The sequence below is a fragment of the Pan paniscus genome, chromosome 15, assembly GCF_029289425.2.
Source record: "Pan paniscus chromosome 15, NHGRI_mPanPan1-v2.0_pri, whole genome shotgun sequence".
NCBI classification, from domain to species: Eukaryota; Metazoa; Chordata; class Mammalia; order Primates; family Hominidae; genus Pan; species Pan paniscus.
In genome coordinates this window covers 107,146,353-107,168,251 of record NC_073264.2, presented here as the reverse complement: position 1 = coordinate 107,168,251, position 21,899 = coordinate 107,146,353, and the positions used below count along the sequence as shown (strand labels likewise).

The 21,899-nt window shown below is 54.5% G+C and overlaps 1 pseudogene and 1 gene segment (V, D, J or C); one reads left to right on the top strand and one right to left on the bottom strand.

Annotated features, from left to right (window-relative positions):
* LOC100971589 (immunoglobulin epsilon heavy chain-like) overlaps positions 1–21,899 on the top strand; it is a 394,860-nt gene that overhangs the window by 5,612 nt on the left and 367,349 nt on the right.
* On the bottom strand, positions 12,506–14,027 carry LOC100979368 (putative uncharacterized protein FAM30A; annotated as a pseudogene).

The following is a 21,899-nucleotide window of genomic DNA, read 5'->3' as shown; positions in this document are numbered from 1 at the left end:
GTAGGGTGTTTTTTCTTATAATAACTTTGCCTAGTTTTGCAATCAGGGTAATGCTGGACTCAGAATGAGTTGGGAAGCTATTTCCCCCTCTTCGTTCTTCTGAAAGAATTTGTATAAAATTGGCATTATATCTTCCTTAAAGGTTTGCAAGATTTCATAATGAAGTCATTGGCCTAGAGTTTTCTTTGTGGGAAAGTTTTTGTTTGTTTGTTTTGTGGTTTGGGTTTTTTTTTAAGAGACACGGTCTCACTCTGTTGCCCAGGCTAGAATGCAGTGGTGTGATCATAGCTCACAGCAGCCTCAACTTCCTGGTCTCAAGCAATCCTCCTACCTCAGCCTTCAGAGTAGCTGGGACTACAGGCATGTACCACCATACCCAGCTGGGTTTTTTTTTGTTTTGTTTTTGTTTTGTTTTTAATCACTTTGTCATGTTTTTGAGGTCTTATTATGTTGCCCAGGCTGGTCTTGAACTCCTGGCCTCAAGTAATCCTCATGCCTCAGCCTCCCACAGTGCTGGAATTACAGGCATGAGCCACTGCACACAGACTGTGGGAAAGTTTTTAACTAAAAATTCAATTTTCTGTTCCTTTTCCAGTGAGTTTTCCAGTGTCTTTCAATTAATGTATCTATTTTATCTAAGTTGTTGAATTTATTGTCAAAAATTTTTTAAACAATATTCCTCTCTTAGAGTTTGAACATCTGTAGAATCTGTAGTGATGGCACCTCTTAAATCCCTGATCTTGCTCATCTGTGTCTTCTCTCTTTTTCTAATCAGTATGCCTAAAGTTTAATTTAGTTGATTTTCTTAAAAAACTGGTTTTGGTTTTATTGATTTTTTTCCTAGTTTTTTTATGTTACATTTCATTGACTTCCGCTCGGATATTTATTATTTCCTTTCTACTGCCTACAGTAAGTTTAATTTGCTATTTTCTTAGTTTCCTAATGTGGAAGCTAAGTTTATTGACTTGAGGCCTTTCCTCTGTCTGGATGCGGATATTTGCTGCTAAACATTTCCCTCCAACACCATGCTGTGAGTTTTAGTTACAGCGGGCTTGGAGTTGGCCTGAGAAATTCTACTTAAACAGCTGCACCTATCATGTAAGTGATAAATGATGTACCTGCCTGGCCTTCACCCTTGGTCAACGAATGGGATGTATGAATGAGCAATGTTGCTGCGTAACTGTGGATTTCAAGGTATTTTCTGTGTGGTTTTATCATCAGCATTGTTTGTTGATGACTGCAAGACATGATTTGCGCCTGGCCTGGGTGAGACCCCCAAAAGACCCTGCAGTTGGGCTGGTTACTTAGCAGAAAATATGACTACGTGGCCAGCAGGATATAGGAAGGTACAATCGGCTGCAGGTGAGCTGTTGGAAGTAAGTTCCAATTTTCCTATTTTGTATTTGCATTTTAATAGTGAGACTGTGCTTATGTTATTTGTGTGAAACAGCTTTATTCATAGCCCTGTAATTTAAAGAGAAAACCCATTCATGGGAACAACAAACGACCTAGACACCAAGGTAGCTCATGCCATCCAAGGCTATATTGTGCAGTGATTGGGAAAATGGGCACTGGTCCCAGAAGTCTGATTCACACTCTGCCACTGGCTAGTCCCGTGCTGGGGACAAGGATCCACACTCTGCCACTGATTAGTGTTGTGAAGATTTAAATAAAGAACCCACACCAAATTCTTTGACTTGTGCTTTACATATACTGAGAGATCATAAGAGTACGTTATCATTATTTATAAAGTAAACTAGAAAGCACATGGGAAGACAAGAAGAAAACCTGAATAAACATGAATTACCCCATTTTCCTCAGGAGAAAACTTTCACATTCTGAAAGTACACAAATTAGCCTACAAATTTAATGTAAAGCAAATAGACTGTTGCAGGTAGCAATTCTCAATGTCACAGTGTTATACAGAAAGTAAAATACACAAGAACAGCCCAAAAGATGGAAACAATGGACGTGGTCAAATGACATCAGTACAGCATCCATATGGTCCTACGTAGCCATCTTTAAAATGGGTTAGAAATGCCTTCAGTCATTCGCACAGACACATGCATTGAACAAACTCTAAGAAGTGTTCTTACACGGGAGAAGCAAGTTACAGATGCATGGGCATGATGTGGATGTAGATGTGTGTATGCGCATCCCACTCATACACAAAATACCCAGCATCGCCCACATGCATGCTGTGTGTGTGAGTGTGAGCGAGTGCACAGACAGCAGCGTGCAGAAATTCAAACCAAGCTGTGGGTACTTGTTACCACTGGGAAGGGAGTCGGTCACAGAGGGAAAGAGAAACAGGACATCAGCCTTTGACTTCAGAACTGTTCCTGCCTTTTCACATCCTGTGCTGTTTTCAGCATCATCGGAGCCCTTAACACACATCACGGGAGTAAGAGTGTGTTGGAGGGAGCATTCGGTGGGACAGATATTGTCATGGCTTGTGGATAGAGTTCACAGTCCTTAATAATCCCCGAGATGGCAGCCAAGAGCTACGTTCTCAATCACGCAGCTTCACCTCAGAAACTGACAGAAACCCAACAACCAAAAGGTGTCCATTCTGACAGCCTCAGCCTGTGCTGACTCAGATGAGCAAAAATGTATGGATATTAATAATGATGTTGATTTGAAGAGCACAGAGGGGGGTATGCATGATAAAGGTCCAAATTTTTACCTTAAAAAAGAATACATTTACTTCTCAATCACCTACATAACGATCATTTTTTAAAAACTGATCAAATTTGGTGTTACAAGGGCACGTTGCAAATTCTTCTGGCTACTTTTCTCTGACTATTCTAATTACGTTACCGTGTTTTTCCTGTATGTGCCCGTTCATGCGAATGTCATTTCTGACTGCTTTTCTCTGACTATTCTAATTACGTTACCGTGGTTTTCCTGTATGTGCCTGTGGGTGGCAAGCCACCCAGGCGCCGAGGCAAGAGACAGAGGACACGAGCTGTTCAAGTATAATAAAACATAAAACAAGAATTGTTATACCAGATATAGATCTTAGATATGATTATATATGAATATCATTAATCATTAGTTTGTAGCAATTACTTTTTATTCCAATATTATAATAATCCTCGCTCTATAATCATAACCTAGGAAAAGCCAGGCCATACAGAGATAGGAGCTGAGGGGACATAGTGAGAAGTGACCAGAAGACAAGAGCGTGAGCCTTCTCTTATGCCCGGACAGGGCCACTAGAGGGCTCCTTGGTCTAGCGGTGACGCCAGCATCTGGGAAGATGCCCGTTGCCAGGAGGACCGTGGTCTAGTGGTAGCAAAAAGTGTCAAGGAAAAACACCCGCTACTCAGCAGACCGGGAAAGGGAGTCTCCCTTTCCCCAGGGGATTTTAGAGAAGACTCTGCTCCTCCACCTCCTGTGGAGGGCCTGACATCAGTCAGACCCGCCCGCAGTTATCCGGAGGCCTAACCGTCTCCCTGTGTTGCTGTGCTTCAGTGGTCACACTCCTAGTCTGCCTTCATGTTCCATCCTGTACACCTGGCTCTGCCTTCTAGATAGCAGTAGCAAATTAGTGAAAGTACTAAAAGTCTCTGATATGCAGAAATAATGGCGTAAGCTGTCTTTCTCTTTGTCTCCTCTCTCTCTCTGCCTTGGCTGCCAGGCAGGGAAGGGCCCCCTGTCCAGTGGACACGTGACCCACATGACCTTACCTATCATTGGAGATGACTCACACTCTTTACCCTGCCCCTTTTGCCTTGTATCCAATAAATAACAGCACAGCCAGACATTCGGGGCCACTACCAGTCTCCATGCATTGGTGGTAGTGGTCCCCCAGGCCCAGGTGCCTTTTCTTTTATCTCTTTGTCTTGTGTCTTTATTTCTACACTCTCTGGTCGCCGCACATGGGGAGAGACTCACCGACCCTGTGGGGCTAGTCCCTACATGTGCCCGTTCATGTGAAGGTCATTTCTGGCTACTTTTCTCTGACTATTCTAATTACGTTACCATGGTTTTCCTGTATGTGCCCGTTCATGTGAATGTCATCCAGGCAGATTTCCCAAATCCAGCTTCCTGTAACCAAGGGCTTTGAAAGAGGGAACTGTTTCCTGGGAATCCTTTTTGCAGTTTATTTTACCCAGAGGCAGAAGCCCACGGTTCCATGAAGTGTCTGTTGCTCTCCCCTCTCTCCTTTTGTGTCTCTATTTTTAATTGACAAAAAAGCAAATGTGAAAATTCCTGGGGTGCAATGCAAAGTGACAATGCCTGTCTATATTGTGGGATGATTAAAACAAGGTAAGTGGCATATCCATCACCTCACACACTTATCATTTTGTGGTGAGAACATTTAAAATCTCATCTTTTAGCAATTTTGAAATAGTCATTATTGTTAACTATAGTCACCATGCTGTGCAACAGATCAAAAGAACTGACTCCTCCCATCAGCAGAAACTTCATGCCCTTTGACCAGCATCTCTCCTTTCCCTATCCACCGCTAACCCCCAGCCCAAGAGAACAGCCAACACCCACATCGCTGCTGCCACATGACGTGTCGGGCTTTGATGGGATGGAGGTGAGGGTGGGGAAGACAATTTCAAAGCTGGAGCACTGGCCTCACAGCTCAGACACTCTTGTACTTATCCTGAGAGAATGATGTGCTGAGACCAACTAAACTTCCCCTGCTCTTCCCACATGGCAGAAAAGAGGCAACCCAGGGAAGCCATTGCCAGGACATCATGGTCACCCAACCCTTGTGCAGAAAGGAAGCACCTGCCCAGGATGCCATAGCACCCAACCCTCATCCCCAAGGAAACACAGCCCAGGGCACCATGGACACCCAACCCTCATCCCCAGGGGAGGACACAGCCCAGGGCACCATGGACACCCAACCCTCATCCCCAGGGGAGGAAACAGCCCAGGGCACCATGGACGCCCAACCCTCATCCCCAGGGGAGGACACAGCCCAGGGTATCTTGGACACCCAGCCCTCATTCCTAGGGGAGGACACAGCCCAGGGCATCTTGGACACCCAACCCTCATCCCCAGGGGAGGACACAGCCCAGGCCACCACGAACACCCAATCATGTGCAAGGAGGGTGTCCTTGGAGCCTGGGACTCTTGCCAGTGAAGAGGTGGACAAGAAACTGAGGATGCGATCAGCACACAGAAATCTCAGGCAGCCTAGGATACATGAGGCCTCTCACTCCTGGGAACGCTGAGCAGCCACCAGGAGCCCACACCTTGAGGTACAGCAGGAGCCATGCGCTCTCGCTCTTGCTCACTCACACTCCTGCACACAGCCACTGACGCACGCCCTCGTGCATGTTGCAGATTAACTCCACTGGCCTTGCACTTGCAACGCTGGAGGCTGAGAGGTATCCGCAGGTTCTTTTCTCATGAGAGGGGCGGGCTGACTTTCACTCTCCTCCATGTGCTAGAGGCAGCTCCACCAACACTGGCTGCCCTGAGTGGATGCACCTGGCTCTGGAATTCCTGTCATTTACTTTGGATCCAGGAGCCCCTGCCTCATGTAGCTACTTAACAGAAAGGAGGAATCCACCCAGGACATGCCCAGACGGGAGCCTCACAGGATGGACAGTGGTGTCTGGGGTCACGGGCAGCCCTGACCCAGCAGCGCCAGCACCAGCACACCCAGTGGGGAAGGCGGCGAGGCCCAAACGCCACCCACGGTTTGTTACTTCACTGGGTGGGACCCGGCACCCCTGCCTTCCTGACACCCTGGAGTCCCTGCCTCCTCCTAGAGCCTCCAAGCCCGTCTCCCTCAGAGCATCCAGACAGACCTGGGGAGCCATTTCCTCAGGCCCTGGACAAGGAAACAGGGAATTCCAGGTTATGGGGGCCTGGGGCAGGTCTCAGGCAGGTGCTGGGAACCAGAGACAGGGGTCACCCCGAGGCCTCAGGCCTGGCACCAGCACTTTGAGCCTCAGTTTACCAGCCCACGAGGTGCTGAGTCTGGACTGGATGACCTTCCCACCCCCAGTGACCTCTGACCTTTCCCGAGCATGTCAGCTCTGCTCCAGCGTCCTGGGTGCAATGCCACTTTTTTTCTCAACAAATAAGAAAGGAGGAAGGTGCCCCCAGGGCCCCGTGCCCTGAGGATGCCTGTGTGGAGGGGTCCGCTTCATCACTGGTGTCACTCACAGGAAGGGACGAAGCCACCTGCCTTGATGGAGCTTACTCCACCTCCGCGGAAGGCCCGGGAGGTCCCTCACAGCGAACCTGAGGCCCAGCAGGCTGCAGAGGTGCTGGCATGGAATGACTGCTCAGACGCCCGGGGCCGGCAGAGAGGACGGATGTGGGGGAGGTGCACACTGAGGAGCCTCTCCTTGGAGGTGGAGACACGTGCACCACATGGACCAGGACACAGTCCATGAAGCCTCGCACCCCCCTGAGCTGCAGCTCAAGGGCCTCTCTCTGAGCCCAGGGTCCCACCCCTGGGAGGCAGCTGCCGCAGCTCTGAGGGAGGAGGGTGTCCACCAGGGCCTCCATCTCCTGGGGGCACCAGCCCAGCCCAGCGGCTCTGCAGGACTCTGCACCCCCAATTCATGGCCAGGACTTCCTGGATGTATCTTAAGGACTGAGGACTCCACATCAGGGACCACACAAGACCGGGGTCCCGGACACGGGGGATGGGGGTGAGCATGTCACCGGGATGGGCTGTGGCGTCACTCTGGTACTTCATCCGGACAGCCAGGGACCAAAGCCACGCCCTCAGCCCCACCCCACCCCTGCCTCACATGGCAACCCAGGGTCTGCAGATGCAGGAGAATGAGAAGCATGGTAGCCAGGCAGACTAGAGGACCCGAGCTGGGGTTGAGCACCTCCCTGTCTACCCAGGGCATGGCCTGTGAGGCTGCAGGTGGCCTAGTGTGTGCTGCAGGCTCAAGGTCCTGCCCCAGGGAGCATGACATTCAGGCCCAGAAATTGCATCGTGCTGCACACAGCCCGAGGGGATAACCCTGTGACGTTCAGGTCACCAGCAGGCTTGGGGTCAAGATCGAGCTGCAGAGGACAGGTTTCTGGAAGGCACAGCATCATGGGTGGAGGGACTTGGAGCAAGGTCCTTAGCCCCGGGACCAGTGAATGTGTGCCCTTATAGGGAAAGGGGGTCTTCGCAGAAGCAAGTTAGCTGAAAATCATGAAGCGGAGAGGCGCCCCTGGATTAAAGGGGTGAGCCCTAATGTAATCACAAGTGTCCTTCTAGGAGGTTGGCAGAGGGAGACTGACATAGACAGAAGCCAGGTGAGGTCGGAAGCGGAGGCGGAGGCCGAGAGAGCAGACGCTACGCCCTGTCCCTGAAGACGGAGGAGGAGCCAAGAGCTCAGGGATGGAGAGACTGGAGGAGGCAGGGAAGTTCTCCCCGCAAGCCTGGAGGGAGCACGGCCTCCAGCACACCCAGACCTTGGCCCTGTAGGATTCATCTGGACCTGTGGTATAAATGGTGTTTAAGCCACTGGGCTGTGCAAATTGTCATAGCAGCCATGGCACATTCCTAGAGGGAGCCCTGGTGGGGACCCAGCAGGCAGCGATGGGGCCCTCACAAGCCTGTGAGCCACTCAGAGCCGCGAGAGTGGCTAGGCTTGGTGAGGTGCAGGCCACGCGCACCTCCACTAAGGCAGGCTTAGGGCCCACACCTCCTTTCTCTCTCTCTCTCTCTGTCTCTCTCCCTCCCTCCTTCCCTCCCTCCCTCTCTCTTGGTTGGACAGCTCTCCATCATCCCCCTGGACATGACTACCTCCCAAGGCCGAGCTGGGGCGCTTTGCTCGAGGTGAGCACTGACATCCTGGGGGTGTGAGGGGCACCTGCCCAGCGGCCCCATGTGCAGGATGGGCGGTGGGCCCTAGCTGGCACTGGGCATATGGCCCGGCTGGTGCCTGCAGGCTGCAGCTTTTCTGGGGTGGCTGGGATCAGTGAAGGCCTGCAGAGTCTGGGCCTGGGATCCCTGCAGCGCTGGCTGAGGACAGGCGGGGCTGGGCAGTGAGGGCACTGGGTCACTGTCACGACCCACGGTTTATTACTTCACTAGGTGGGACCCGGCACCCCTGCCTTCCTGACACCCTGGAATCCCTGCCTCCTCCTAGAGCCCCCGAGCCCATCTCCCTCAGAGCCTCCAGAGACAGACCTGGGGAGGCATTTCTTCTGCCCCCAGCAGAAGCCCCGGAGGCCAGGAAGGCGCAGTGGGTCTAAAGGAGAGGATCCCAGGACTGCCTGAGGGGTGACTCCAACGAGGCAAGCATGGAGCCCACTGAGAGGCGGGGTGGGAGCCCCACCAGGGATGGGCTAGTTCCTCATGAAGGACCAGGACCCAGGAAGGACAAGGGGGCCTGCTGGGGCAGGGTCTGCTATGCCGGAGTCCCTGTGAGCCTGGCCCAGACCTGCCTCTCTCTTTCCTCATTGGTCCCCACAGGTCCGTGGTGGTTGCCGTATCGGGAGGCCCCGTGGTGGCAGGGGTGGGACACCTGGTATACGTCGCCAGGTGTGTCCGATAGGCTCGTGCTCACACCTTCTCCTGGCACCTGGGCAGAGCCTGAGCACCCGGGCACTGAAGTGAGGGCAAGGCCTCGGGGCCCCACAGGATGGCCGAGGAGACAGCTGCAGGGCGCCTGGGACCCCTGGGCTCAGGAGGTAGAAGGATACAGCCTGAAAACCCACACCACAGGCTCACCAGCCAGTGCAGGCCCACAGAGCTCGAGGAGGCAGCCCCGAGCCTCCCAGGGAGAGATGCTCTGTGCACGCTGGCACAGGCCCTGGGTTACAAACCCTAGGCACAGCCCAGGAGAGGCCCAGGCCCCAGTCCAGCAAGGGGTTGCAGGAAGCAAGAGGCCCCCGGCCACAGCATGAGATGAGCCCATCAAGCCAGGGCCAGGTGGGCAACGGGAGGCAGGCAGGGCTTGGGGGTTAGTCCCTGCTGCAGCACCTTCCACTGTCGACCGGAGTTTCTTCCCTGTGCGGAGTCCATGGGCCTCCTGTGAGTGTGTGCATGGGCACAAGTGTCTGTGTGGCTCTGCTGTGTGTCTGTACACACGTTTGTTTTGGGTTTTTTTGTGTCTCAGACCACAGAGTCTGCCCCTCCCACCAAAGCCCAGGCGGAAGGATGAACCCACGCCCCTGGGGCCCAGGCCTCAGCAACCTGTGTGGGATCATTGTTCCCGGTTGTCACTTGCCTTTGCCACAGCCCTATTTCTCCACAATTCTTTAAAGTCCTCAACATGCATTTAAGGCACAAAGGTGAAAGTGCCCAGAAACATCTGACTCCACCGTGGAACCCAGGAGCAAGCTGGGGTTAGCTAAGGAGCAGGGCCGTTGGCAGAGGCTGGGGTCCAGGCTGAACTTTGGAGGAGGCATGTCCCAGTATGGGCTCCTGACTATGTCCTCCTGGGACAAACCCAAACCCGCTCTTTAAATATGGGAGGGACTTTGCTGGCCCCGGCCCTGACCGCAGCACTTGGAAACTAAGGAGTGGTCGCCTCCCCCGTGTCACAGCTGCCCGTTCACCATCATAGAAGCAACTCTGTCACCTCCATGGGCCCCTCTGTGGCTGCTGCCTGGGTCCAAGCTGAGCCCAACTGCCCAGGCCCAGAAGGAAAGCCCAGGCCAGGTGCCCAGCACAGAGGCAGTCACATACCCCGGGGAGAGCCACAGCAAGCAGCCAATGTTGCCCAGGAGAGGAGTAGCTGACAAGGCAGAACGTGAGCTGCCATCGGCTCGAGAGGCTTTGCTGGTCCTCCTGGGGCTCTGGACCTGAGCTGGAGGAGCGAGGGAAGAAGTCGCATGGTGGTCCCATCCTGGGGCCTGATGGCAGCTGGCCACCCATCCCAGAGTGGCAGCCAGATGCCAGCGCCATTCCCACAGTCACATCATTGGTCACAGACTGCAGGACATAGAGTGTCTTCTTTCCATCACAGTGCTGTCCAGACCCATAGCCTAGGGTAGACCTGGAAGATTCAATGTCCACACCCGGGGCTGGAGCACAGCCATGAGCCACGCCCGCTGCCCGTGCATGGAAAGCCAGCCCAAGCCCTGCTCCATCCCTAGCCAAAGTCAGTGTCCTTTCCCCTTCTCCCAAGTGAGCTCTAGCCACCTGCCTACCCTGCCATCCGAGGATGACAGCCTTCATTCCAGTGGAACCTGGCTCTGCCACCAGCAGGCTTGCAGTCCTGGGCAGATTCCGTCACCTCTCTATGCCTCAGCCTTTCCATCTGCACAGGAGGATGATGATGATGGTGGTGATGATGATGGCGATGGCTTCCTTTTGCATCTGAGGCAAGGACTAATTGTGATGATATATATCAGGCACTGGGTATGGTGCTGGTCCTTCCTGAGCACTCAATCTATGTGAGCTGTCCTTGTGAAATGGGTGTCACCACATTTCCCCATGCAGAACATCCTTTGTTTGCCATACTTGAAACGTCTGCCCCAATACTAACAGCTCCTCATGGAAGATGTGCACAAACCCACCCACCCTCATACTCCCAAAGGTGCCCATGCCTTATCAAGCCAAAGTCCAGCCAGGAACTTTATAGCAGCATCCCTTTCCCTCTCCATGCACCAAGGAGCAAGGCAAAGCACTACATCTTCCATCTGGAGGCAATGCCACCCTCTTCTCTCATTTTCACTGCCATCCCTAAGAGGCAGTGCTTCCCCCACAAGGTTCCATGGTGGCCTGCCTACAGCAACTCTGTTCACACGAGTTTCAGCATCCTTGCAGTGGCTCCCCTGCCATGCTGTGGCTCTTCATTCACCCTCTTCTCCTGCTCCCCGTGACAGGCATAGATTCTGAGTGATCTGGATACATTGCTTTGTTTAATGACAGTACAGCTTCTGTGCTGAGAAAGACACAGCAGATAGAGAAGGCAATTGTTGAACACAAAACAGTGACAGCAGAGATGATGGCAAGTTGGCATTTTTCTTTTCTAGCAATAAAACTTAAAGCTGACTCAAGGAGAAATGGAAATCATAATTGGAACAATAATCCTCAAGAAAGCATTAAGATGATTAAATAATTGCCCTCACAGATGACTTCAGGCCAAGATGGCTTTATGGGTGAAGTTTAGAATTTCACAAAACTAATCAGTTCCCATAAGAACTGCTCCAGGATTTGGAGGAATATGGAAAAGTCTATGAAAGGGATCACACTCCACAGTCCCCAGAGTAAAACATGGGCTAATTTGCATTTTGGCAAAGAGCCAAATGTTATAAATGACATCCTAGAAGGCCAAATTCTGTCCATCTTATTGAACAAGGACTTACACTGGGAATTAAGAACTATTTATAGCTCATCCCACCACTCAGGCCAGTGATGACCCATGATCATCTCACCAGAAATAGAAAGACTCAGATGATTAATAGAGTCTCAATTTCTCTGAGACATCTAAGATCCCAGCCCAAGCTCAGACCCAGGAGGGCACCCAGGCCTGGACAGAGAACACTGATATCACACCAGCCCTCCAGAGGGAAGCAGAGACTCCTTCAAGCTCTGGAAACACAGGCCCAGACAGCTGCCCAAAGTTGGGCAGGCTTCACTGCAAACCCAAATCATGAAGCTAGGTAACACCTTTACAGATTCTTTACATTTAAAAATCATCAAAATTTAAGAGTAAATAATAAACTCAAATAATATTAATCTAATATGTAAAGGTCTTGTACCATTATTATGCAAACAACATACATAAGCTAATAAGAAAAAGAACAAATCCCTTAAGAACTAGGCAAAGGATATAACACAATTTCCAAAAGAAAAGAAATGGCTAGCACACATGAGGAAAACACTTTGTGAACAGACATTCTTCAGAGCATTATTTATAATTATAAAATAGTTGAAAGCAAGATAGTGCCTGAAGAAATTATGGTGCATACATTAGTGGGACTATTCTGCAAACATTCCCAATTATACTTGTCACATATCTGTGATAATGAGACAGCCAGCATTCATGGGGTGACCTCATTTGGTAAAAGGGTGCAAAGCTCAACACACATTGTGAGATGACTGTGGTGTAAAATTAGTGGGATTATTCCGCAAACATTCCCAATTATACTTACCGCATATCTGTGATAACATGACAGCATTCATGGGGTGACCTCATTTGGTAAAAGGGTGCAAAGCTCAACACGCATTGTGAGATGACTGGTGTAAATACAAAGACCAAACCGTGAAAAGGAGTCCATCAATTAATCGATGCTTACCTTCAGTTTTGGGCTAATTTTTAAAGTATGCTATAAGCATATGCTCCTGTTATAACAGAATGGAGGGATTATGAGAGATGATGCAGGTGTGTCCTGGGCCTCCCCTGGCCCACTGGGCCCTAGAGATGCCTTCCCAGGCATCGCTGTCAGGGCTTCCCTAAGAGGGAGTCCTGTATTGACCTCACCACTAAGGTCTGGAGCAGGGGATCCTTAGATATGGGTAGGGGTTATCTCACCTTAGGTCTGAATACAGGGTTGTCTTAGACTGTTTTGTGCTATTATAATAGAATACCCAAGACTGGGAAATTTATACTGAACAGAAATTTATTTCTCACAGTTCTAGAGGCTGTGAAGTCCAAGAGCACAGGTGCCAGAGCAAGTCCAAGAGCAAGGGAAAGTCCAAAGCAAGTCCAGGAGCATCTGGCGAGGACCTTCTTGCTGTGTCATCACATGGCGGAAGGCAAGAAAGAGAGCAAGAGGGGGCCGAACTCACCCTTTTATAACAGCACCAATCCCACCCATGAGGTGGGGACCTTATGACCTAATCACTCTTCATACTGTTACAATGGCAATGAAATTTCAACATGAATTTTGGAGGAGAGAAGCATTCAAAGCACAGCAAGGGTGCTCCTACCTCCTCTCTCAGGGCATCTGCAGAAAGAGCTGCAACTGCACGTCCTTCCTCCATCCATCCTCCATCCCTTCCCGATGTCTGTGCATATCCTGTGACCCAGGAGGTCTGGCATAGGGGGTGCTCCTGCCTTAGGTCTGAGGCCCTGTCTGAAAAGGGGTAGGTGAGGAGGCCACCTGATGGTCTGGGCCAAGACAGTCACAGGACGCATCATTTATCATCAAGGAGGCTGAGGGTTGAGTCGCCAGGTCCAGGGAACTCCCTACAAAGTGGGAACCCTGCCCAGCTCCACACAACCTCTGCTGGGGGACCCTGCTCTGGTGCAGAGCCTGGGGACAGGTCTTGAGCTCAGCCAGAGTCTGCCTCCCTGTAATTTAGGAACTAAACCAAGTGGCAGGATGCTGGAGCCCAGCCCCCATCTGACCTTACAGGGCCAAGGCTGGGGCCCTGGGTTCCCCTCAAGGCGCAGCAGGACTGGAGCCCCAGGCAGTGCAGGAGTGGCCAAAGCTGGAGCTTCCTCCAGAGCCCCCAAGCATCACAGCACCAGGAAGGGTGGACCCTGGCCTGAGAAATTGGCACCAAAGCCCCAGAAACTACCCTGGACACCATGGAGAGAGGCCTGGAGGGGAAGCACCAGGCACTGCCTCCCCTTCTGATCCCACCTGAGGTGGCTGCCAAGCCCAGAGAGCCGCTCTCATGTCCCCCAGCCCTGCAGCCCAGGGATACCTGTACTGTGCCCCTGGGGGACCCCTGGGCAGTCTGTGCAAAGAAGTCACCACCCTACACTCAGAGACAGTGGGGGTCCTCGTCCCACATCCTCAGAGCATGCCCCGGCTGCTGCAGGGATGGTCTCCTGGTCCTCAGAGCATGGCCCGGCTGCTGCAGGGATGGTCTCCTGGAGGCCCCCCAGTGCTCTATTGTCAGGGCTCCCTCCACCCCCCTGCACCAAGAGAGAGCCAGACCCCAGCAAGGCTTCCAGTGGCTTCAGGTCACACCCCTAGGCTGACCCCAGCCCCATTAACACCTGCCTGAGAAAGCTCCACGCACCAGAACTGACCGTTTGCTCCAACTCTCGACCTCCCGTTCTCAGGGCGTCTGCTGAAAAGGCTGCAACTGCACGTCCTTCCTCCATCCGTTCCCAATGTCCGTGTGTCTCCTGTGGCCAGGAAGGTCTTTCTCAGGACCTGAGAGCCGCTCCCTGAAGTGTCTCCATTGGGAAGGATGGGGCCTGTGTCTCCAGGCTCTGGGAGGACAGAATCCTGACCTCAACAGTGGCCAGCATGGACACAATGGGCCCCATCCCAGGGACGCTGACCAGCACTGGGCAACTTTTCCCTTCCCCAACAACTGAGCCCTGAGCACCCTCCCTGCTCCCCCTACCACCTCCCTTTACAAGGCTGTGGCCTCTGCACAGATGATAATGGAGCTTGGCTCATTCCGCTAGAGTCGGTAGGGAGTTAATGACAAAACTCAGTTTCCTCCACCTAAACTCAAGTCTGCCTGTGTTTACCTGACCACACCTGGTGGACAGTTTGGACAAACTTGCACACTCAGAGACACAGACACTTCTAGAAATCATTATCGCCCTGCCCCGGGGACCCCACTCCAGCAGAAGTCTGCTAGGCACTGGTCTGGGCCCTCCTGCTGTCCTAGGAGGCTGCTGACCTCCTGCCTGGCTCCTGTCTCCAGGTCCAGAGTCAGAGCAGACTCCAGGGACGCTGCAGGCTAGGAAGCCACCCCCTCCAGGCCAGGGTCTAGTGCAGGTGCCCAGGACAAGAAAGATTGTGAATGCAGGAATGACTGGGCCACACCCCTCCCGTGCACGCCCCCTCCTGCACTGCACCCCACAGCCCAGCCCCCCATGCTGGATGCCCCCCCACAGCAGAGGTGCTGTTCTGTGATCCCCTGGGAAAGACGCCCTCAACCTCCACCCTGTCCCACGGCCCAAGGAAGACAAGACACAGGCCCTCTCCTCACAGTCTCCCCACCTGGCTCCTGCTGGGACCCTCAAGGTGTGAACAGGGAGGATGGTTGCCTGGGTGGCCCCTAGGAGCCCAGATCTTCACTCCACAGACCCCAACCCAAGCACCCCCTTCTGCGGGGCCCAGCTCATCCCCCTCCTCCTCCCTCTGCTCTCCTCTCGTCGCCTCTGCGGGAAATCGGGGACTCAGCAGTAACCCTCAGGAAGCAGGGCCGAGGCACCGTTTAATAGGAGGCTTCCTCACAATGAAACTTTTAGAAAGCCTTGACTACAATGATGACCGTGGCGTGGCTGTGAACACTGTCAGCTCCCACAGCTGCCGCAGCAAAAAATGTCCGTAGACAGGGTGGGGGCCCGGGGTCGTCTGCTGTCCTGCTCAGCCCACAGCACGCATGGAGGATCTGAGGTGCCACACCTGACACCCAGGCCAGAACATGCCTCCCTCCAGGGTGACCTGCCATGTCCTGCATTGCTGGAGGGACAGGGGCAGCCTGTGAGGATCTGGGGCCAGGAGATGAATCCCATTAACCCAGAGGAAAACAAGCAGGACCCAAGCACCCTCCCCGTTGAAGCTGACCTGCCCAGAGGGGCCTGGGCCCACCCCACACACTGGGGCGGAATGTGTACAGGCCCCTGTCTCTGTGGGTGTTCCACTAGCTGGGGCTCCCAGTGCTCACCCCACAACTAAAGCGAGCCCCAGCCTCCAGAGCCCCCAAAGGAGATGCCGCCCACAAGCCCAGCCCCCATCCAGGAGGCCCCAGAGCTCAGGGCGCCTGGGCAGATTCTGAACAGCCCCGAGTCACAGTGGGTATAACTGGAACAACCACTGTGAGAAAAACTGTGTCCAAAACTGTCTCCTGGCCACTGCTGGAGGCCGCGCCAGAGAGGGGAGCAGCCGCCCCGCACCTAGGTCCTACTCAGCTCACATGACCCCCAGCACCCAGAGCACAATGGAGTCCCCATTGAATGGTGAGGACAGGGACCGGGGCTACAGGGGGTCATGGAAGGGGCTGGACCCCATCCTACTGCTATGGCCCCAGTGCCCCTGGCCAGAGCTGACCCTACCACCGACAAGAGTCCCTCAGGGAAACAGGAGTCACTGGCACCTCCCAACATCAACCCCAGGCAGCACAGGCACAAACCCCACATTCAGAGCCGACTCCAGGAGCAGAGACACCCCAACACCCTGGGGGACCCCGACCCTGATGACTCCCCACTGGAATCCACCCCAGAGTCCACCAGGACCAAAGACCCGCCCCTGTCTCTGTCCCTCACTCAGGGCCTGCTGCGGGGCGGGCCCTGAGACCAGACTCGGGCTTAGGGGACACCAGTGTGGCCCCAACCTCGACCAGGCCACAGGCCCTTCCTTCCCGTCCTGCGGCAGCACAGACTTTGGGGTCTGGGCAGGGAGGAACTTCTGGCATGTCGCCAAGCACAGAGGCCCCAGGCTGAGGTGGTGGGGGTGGAAGACCCCCAGGAGGTGGCCCACTTCCCTTCCTCCCAGCTGGACCCCACCATGTCCTTCCTAAGATAGGGGTGTCATCCAAGGCAGGTCCTCCATGGAGCCCCCTTCAGGCTCCTCCCGGTCCTCACTGGGCCTCAGTCCCAGATATGGGAATGCAGCCACCACAGGCACACCAGGCAGCCCAGACCCAGCCAGCCTGCAGTGCCCAAGCCCACATTCTGGAGCAGAGCAGGCTGTGTCTGGGAGAGTCTGGGCTCCCCACCCCCCACCTGCACACCCCACCCACCCCTGTCCAGGCCCTATGCAGGAGGGTCAGAGCCCCCCATGGGGTATGGACTTAGGGTCTCACTCACGCGCCTCCCCTCCTGGGTGAAGGGGTCTCATGCCCAGATCCCCACAGCAGAGCTGGTCAAAGGTGGAGGCAGTGGCCCCAGGGCCACCCTGACCTGGCCCCTCAGGCTCCTCTAGCCCTGGCTGCCCTGCTGTCCCTGGGAGGCCTGGACTCCACCAGACCACAGGTCCAGGGCACCGCCCATAGTTGCTGCCCACACTCAGTTCACAGGAAGAAGATAAGCTCCAGACCCCCAAGACTGGGACCTGCCTTCCTGCCACTGCTTGTAGCTCCAGACCTCCGTGCCTCCCCCAACCACTTACACACGGGCCAGGGAGCTGTTCCACATAGATCAACCCCAAACTGGGACCGCCTGGCACTCGGGCCGCTGCCACTTCCCTCTCCATTTGCTCCCAGCACCTCTGTGCTCCTTCCCTCCTCCCTCCTTCAGGGGAACAGCCTGTGCAGCCCCTCCCTGCACCCCACACCCTGGGAAGGCCCAACCCTGCCTCCAGCCCTTTCTACCCCGCTGCTCTTCCTGCCCATCCAGACAACCCTGGGGTCCCATCCCTGCAGCCCACACCCTGGTCTCCACCTAGACCCCTGTCCCGCCCTCCAGACACCCCTCCCAGGCCAACCCTGCACATGCAGGCCCTCCCCTTTTCTGCTGCCAGAGCCTCAGTTTCTACCCTCTGTGCCTACCCCCTGCCTCCTCCTGCCCACAACTCGAGCTCTTCCTCTCCTGGGGCCCCTGAGCCATGGCACTGACTGTGCACTCCCACCCCCACACTGCCCATGCCCTCACCTTCCTCCTGGACACTTAGGCCCCGCTCCCCTCTTGGACCCAGCCCTGGTATTTCCAGGACAAAGGCTCACCCAAGTCTTCCCCATGCAGGCCCTTGCGCTCACTACCCGGTTACACGGGAGCCTCCTGTGCACAGAAGCAGGGAGCTCAGCCCTTCCACAGGCAGAAGGCACTGAAAGAAATCGGCCTCCAGCACCCTGATGCACGTCCGCCTGTGTCTCTCACTGCCCGCACCTGCAGGGAGGCTCGGCACTCCCTCTAAAGACGAGGGATCCAGGCAGCAACATCACGGGAGAATGCAGGGCTCCCAGACAGCCCAGCCCTCTCGCAGGCCTCTCCTGGGAAGAGACCTGCAGCCACCACTGAACAGCCACAGAGCCCGCTGGATAGTAACTGAGTCAGTGACCGACCTGGAGGGCAGGGGAGCAGTGAACCGGAGCCCAGACCACAGGGACAGAGACCAGCCGCTGACATCCCGAGCCCCTCACTGGCGGCCCCAGAACACCATGTGGAAATAGTACAGACCCACAGCCCCACCTGGAACAGGGCAGAGACTGCTGAGCCCCCAGCCCCAGCCCTGAGAAACACCAGGCAACGGCATCAGAGGAGGCTCCTGAGAAAGAGAGGAGGGGAGGTCTCCCTCACCAGCAAATGCTTCCCTTAACCAAAAACAGGGTCCACGCAACTCCCCCATGACAAAGGAGGAGCCCCCTGTACAGCACTGGGCTCAGAGTCCTCTCCAACACACCCTGAGTTTCAGACAAAAACCCCCTGGAAATCATGGTATCAGCAGGAGAACTAGCCAGAGACAGCAAGGGGGGACTCAGTGACTCCCGCACGGATAGGAGGATTTTGTGGGGGCTCGTGTCACTGTGAGGATATTGTAGTAGTACCAGCTGCTATGCCCACAGTGACACAGCCCCATTCCCAAAGCCCTGCTGTAAACGCTTCCACTTCTGGAGCTGAGGGGCTGGGGGGAGCGTCTGGGAAGTAGGGCCTAGGGGTGGCCATCAATGCCCAAAACGCACCAGACTCCCCCCCAGACATCACCCCACTGGCCCATGAGCAGAGTAAACAGAAAATGAGAAGCAGCTGGGAAGCTTGCACAGGCCCCAAGGAAAGAGCTTTGGCGGGTGTGCAAGAGGGGATGCGGGCAGAGCCTGAGCAGGGCCTTTTGCTGTTTCTGCTTTCCTGTGCAGATAGTTCCATAAACTGGTGTTCAAGATCGATGGCTGGGAGTGAGCCCAGGAGGACAGTGTGGGAAGGGCACAGGGAAGGCGAAGCAGCCGCTATCCTACACTGTCATCTTTCAAGAGTTTGCCCTGTGCCCACACTGCTGCATCATGGGATGCTTAACAGCTGATGTAGACACAGCTAAAGAGAGAATCAGTGAAATGGATTTGCAGCACAGATCTGAATAAATTCTCCAGAATGTGGAGCCACACAGAAGCAAGCACATGGAAAGTGCCTGATGCAAGGGCAAAGTACAGTGTGTACCTTCAGGCTGGGCACAGACCCTCTGAAAAGCCTTGGCAGGAACTCCCTGCAACAAAGCAGAGCCCTGCAGGCAATGCCAGCTCCAGAGCCCTCCCTGAGAGCCTCATGGGCAAAGATGTGCACAACAGGTGTTTCTCATAGCCCCAAACTGAGAATGAAGCAAACAGCCATCTGAAGGAAAACAGGCAAATAAACAATGGCAGGTTCATGAAATGCAAACCCAGACAGCCAGAAGGACAACAGTAGAGGGTTATAGGTGACTCTGTGGTTGAGTTCATGACAATGCTGAGTAATTGGAGTAACAAAGGAAAGTCCAAAAAATACTTTCAATGTGATTTCTTCTAAATAAAATTTACAGCTGGCAAAATGAGCTATCTTCTTAAGGGATAAACTTTCCACTAGAAAAACTATAAGGAAAATCAAGAAAAGGATGATCACATAAACACAGTGGTCGTTACTTCTACTGGGGAAGGAAGAGGGTATGAACTGAGACACACAGGGTTGGCAAGTCTCCTAACAAGAAGAGAACAAATACATTACAGTACCTTGAAAACAGCAGTTAAAATTCTAAATTGCAAGAAGAGGAAAATGCACACAGCTGTGTTTAGAAAATTCTCAGTCCAGCACTGTTCATAATAGCAAAGACATTAACCCAGGTTGGATAAATAAACGATGACAGGCAATTGCACAATGATACAGATATACATTCAGTATATGAGACATTGATGATGTATCCCCAAAGAAATGACTTTAAAGAGAAAAGGCCTGATGTGTGGTGGCACTCACCTCCTTGGGCATCCCCGGACAGGCTGCAGGCACACTGTGTGGCAGGCAGGCTGGTACCTGCTGGCAGCTCCTGGGGCCTGATGTGGAGCAGGCACAGAGCCGTATCCCCCCGAGGACATATACCCCCAAGGACGGCGCAGTCGGTGCATTCCGGAGACAAGCAACTCAGCCACACTCCCCGGCCGGAGCCTGAGAGGGACGCCCATGCACAGGGAGGCAGAGCCCAGCTCCTCCACAGCCAGCAGCACCTGTGCAGGGGCCGCCATCTGGCAGGCACAGAGCATGGGCTGGGAGGAGGGGCAGGGACACCAGGCAGGGTTGGCGCCGACTGAAAATTACAGAAGTCTCATACATCTACCTCAGCCTTGCTTGACCTGGGCCTCACCTGACCTGGACCTCACCTGGCCTGGACCTCACCTGGCCTAGGCCTCACCTCTGGGCTTCACCTGACCTCGGCCTCACCTGACTTGGACCTTGCCTGTCCTGAGCTCACATGATCTGGGCCTCACCTGACCTGGGTTTCACCTGACCTGGGCTTCACCTGACCTGGGCCTCATCTGACCTGGGCCTCACTGGCCTGGACCTCACTTGGCCTGGGCTTCACCTGGCCTCAGGCCTCACCTGCACCTGCTCCAGGTCTTGCTGGAACCTCAGTAGCACTGAGGCTGCAGGGGCTCATCCAGGGTTGCAGAATGACTCTAGAACCTCCCACATCTCACCTTTCTGGCTGGAGGCACCTGGTGGCCCTGGGAATATAAAAAGCCTGAGTGATGCCTGCGTGATTTGGGGGCAATTTATAAACCCAAAAGGACATGGCCGTGGAGCGGATAGGGACAATACAGACAGATATCAGCCGAAATGGAGCCTCAGGACACAGGTGGGCACGGACACTGTCCACCTAAGCGAGGGGCAGACCCGAGTGTCCCCGCAGCAGACCTGACAATGCTGGGCCCACAGCCTCCCCTCGGTGCCCTGCTACCTCCTCAGGTCAGCCTTGGACATCCCGGGTTTCCCCAGGCCTGGCGGTAGGTTTGGGGTGAGATCTGTGTCACTGTGGTATTATGATTTTTGGAGTGATTATTATACCCACAGTGTCACAGAGTCCATCAAAAACCCATCCCTGGGAACCTTCTGCCACAGCCCTCCCTGTGGGGCACTGCCACGTGCCATGTTAGGATTTTGATTGAGGACACAGCACCATGGGTATGGTGGCTACCGCAGCAGTGCAGCCCGTGACCCAAACACACAGGGCAGCAGGCACAACAGACAAGCCCACGAGTGACCACCCTGAGCTCCTGCCCGCCAGCCCCGGAGACCATGAAACAGATGGCCAGGATTATCCCATAGGTCAGCCAGACCTCAGTCCAACGGGTCTGCATCGCTGCTGCCCTCCAATACCAGTCCGGATGGGAACAGGGCCGGCCCACATTACCATTTGCTGTCATCCGGCCAGCAGTCCCAGAAGCCCCTCCCTCAAGGCTGGGCCACATGTGTGGACCCTGAGAGCCCCCCATGTCTGAGTAGGGGCACCAGGAGGGTGGGGCTGGCCCTGTGCACTGTCCCTGACCCTGTGGTCCCTGGCCTGCCTGGCCCTGACACCTGGGCCTCTCCTGGGTCATTTCCAAGACAGAAGACATTCCCAGGACAGCTGGAGCTGGGAGTCCCTCATCCTGCCCGGCCGTCCTGAGTCCTGCTCCTTTCCAAACCTCACCCGGGAAGCCAACAGAGTACTCACCTCCCACAGGCAGAGACCAAGACCTTCCAGAAATCTCTGTCTCTCTCCCCAGTGGGCACCCTCTTCCAGGGCAGTCCTCAGTGATATCACAGTGGGAACCCACATCTGGATCGGGACCGCCCCCAGAACACAAGATGGCCCACAGGGACAGCCCAGCCCAGCCCTTCCCAGACCCCTAAAAGGCGTCCCACCCCCTGCATCTGCCCCAGGGCTCAAACTCCAGGAGGACTGACTCCTGCACACCCTCCTGCCAGACGTCACCTCAGCTCCTCCTGGAAGGGACAGGAGCACGCGAGGGTGAGTCAGACCCTCCTGCCCTCGATGACAGATGGAGAAGATTCAGAAAGGCCTGAGATCCCCAGGACGCAGCACCACTGTCAATGGGGGCCCCAGACGCCTGGACAAGGTCCTGCGTGGGAAAGGCCTCTGGGCACACTCAGGGGCTTTTTGTGAAGGGTCCTCCTACCGTGTGACTACAGTAACTA